Raw genomic sequence first — 2,470 nt, 5'->3', positions numbered from 1 at the left:
CTCGGAAGAAATGCCTGGTGACTGTACCCAGTGGTACCTCGGAAGGAAGGCCTAGTGACTGTACCCAGAGCTAACTCAGAAGGAGCGCCTGGTGATTGTACCCAGAGGTACTTCGGAAGGAAAGCCTGGTGGCTTAACTCAGAAGTGCCTCGGAAGGAAGGCCTGGTGACCGTAACCAGAGGTACCTCGAAAGAAATGCTTGGTGACGGTACTTAGAAGTACCTGGGAAGGAAGGCCTGGTGACAGTACTCGGAGGTACCGCAGAAGGAAGGCCTGGTGACTGTACCCAGGGGTATCTCAGAAGGAAGGCCTGGTGACTGTACCCAGAGGTAACTCGTAAGGAAGGCCTGGTGACTGTACCCAGAGGTACCTGAGAAGGAATGCCTGGTGACTGTACTCAGAGGTACCGCGGAAAAAAGGCCTGGTGAGTGTACCCAGAGGTACCTCGGAAGGATGGCCTGGTGACTATACCCAGAGGTACCTCCGAAGGAAGGACTGCTGACTGTACCCAGAGGTATCTCGGAGGGAGGGCATAGTGACTTTACCCAGAGGTACCTCGGAAGGAAGGTCCAGAGACTGTACCCAAAGGTACCTCGGAAGGAAGGCCCGGTGACTGTACCCAGAGGTATCTCAGAAGCAAGACCTGGTGACTGTACCCAGAGGTACCTCAGAAGGAATGCCTGGTGACTGTACTCAGAGGTACCGTGGAAAAAAGGCCTGGTAAGTGTACCCAGAGGTACCTCGGAAGGAAGGCCTGGTGACTCTACCCAGAGGTACCTTGGAAGGAAGGCCTGGTGACTACCCAGACGTACCTCCGAAGAAAGGCCTGGTGACTGTACTCAGAGGTACCCCAGAAGAAAAACCTCGTGACTGTACCCAGTGGTACCTCAGAAGGAAGGCATGATGACTGTACTCAGAGGTACCTCGGAAGGAATGCCTGGTGACTGTACCCAGAGTTACTTCGTGAGAAAGGCCTGGTGACTGTAGTCAGAGGTACCTCGGAAGGAAGGCCTGGTGACTGTACCCAGGGGTACCTGGGAAGGAAGGCCTGGCGACTGTACACAGAAGCACCTCGGAAGAAATGCCTGGTGACTGTACCCAGTGGTACCTCGGAAGGAAGGCCTTTCACTGTACCCAGAGGTACCTCTGAAGGAACGCCTGGTGACTGTACCCAGAGGTACCTCAGAAGAAAGGCCTAGAGACTGTTCCCAGAGGGACCTCAGAAAGAAGGCCGTGTGACTGTACCCAGAGATACCTCTGAAGGAAGGCCTGTTGACTCTACCCGTACGTACTCAGAAGGAAAGCCTGGTGACTGTACCCGCAGGTACGTCGTAAGAAAGGTCTGGTGAGGGTACACAGACTTACCTCGGAAACAAGGGCTGGTGACTGTATCCAAAGGTACCTCAGAGGGAAGGTCTGGTGACTGTACCCAGAGGTAGATCGGAAGAAAAGCCTGGTGACTGTACCTAGAGGGACCTCAGAAATAATCCCGGGTGACTGTACCCAGAGGTACCTCAGAAGGAAGGGCGGTGACTGTACCCAGAGGTACCTCCTAAGAAAGGCCTGGTGACTGTACCCAGAGGGACCTCAGAAATAAGCCCGGGTGCTGTACCCAGAGGTACCTCAGAAGGAAGGCCGTTGACTGTACCCAGAGGGACCTCGGAAGAAAGGCCTGCTGACTGTACCCAGAGGGAACTGAGAAAAAAGGCAGGGTGACTGTACCCAGAGGTACCTCAGAAGGAAGGCCTTTCACTGTACCCAGAGGTACCTCTGAAGGAACGCCTGGTGACTGTACCCAGAGGTACCTCAGAAGGAACGACTGGAGACTGTAACCAGAGGTACCTCGCAAAACGGCCTGGTGAGTGTACCCAGAGGTACCTCGGAAACTAGTCCTGATGACAGTACCAACAGGTACTTCGGAAGGAAGGCCTGGAGACTGTACCCAGACGTACCTCGGAAGAAAGGCCTGGTGACTGTAGTCAGAAGTACCTCGGAAGGAAGGCCTGGTGACTGTACCCAGGGGTACCTGGGAAGGAAGGCCTGGCGACTGTACACAGAAGCACCTCGGAAGAAATGCCTGGTGACTGTACCCAGTGGTACCTCGGAAGGAAGGCCTAGTGACTGTACCCAGAGCTAACTCAGAAGGAGCGCCTGGTGATTGTACCCAGAGGTACTTCGGAAGGAAAGCCTGGTGGCTTAACACAGAAGTGCCTCGGAAGGAAGGCCTGGTGACCGTAACCAGAGGTACCTCGAAAGAAATGCTTGGTGACGGTACTTAGAAGTACCTGGGAAGGAAGGCCTGGTGACAGTACTCGGAGGTACCGCAGAAGGAAGGCCTGGTGACTGTACCCAGGGGTGTCTCAGAAGGAAGGCCTGGTGACTGTACCCAGAGGTAACTCGTAAGGAAGGCCTGGTGACTCTACCCAGAGGGACCTCGGAAGGAAGGCCAGGTGACTGTACCCAGAGGTAC

Source organism: Loxodonta africana, unplaced genomic scaffold, assembly GCF_030014295.1.
Source record: "Loxodonta africana isolate mLoxAfr1 unplaced genomic scaffold, mLoxAfr1.hap2 scaffold_51, whole genome shotgun sequence".
Classification (NCBI taxonomy): Eukaryota; Metazoa; Chordata; class Mammalia; order Proboscidea; family Elephantidae; genus Loxodonta; species Loxodonta africana.
Note: the sequence above shows the minus strand (reverse complement) of the source record.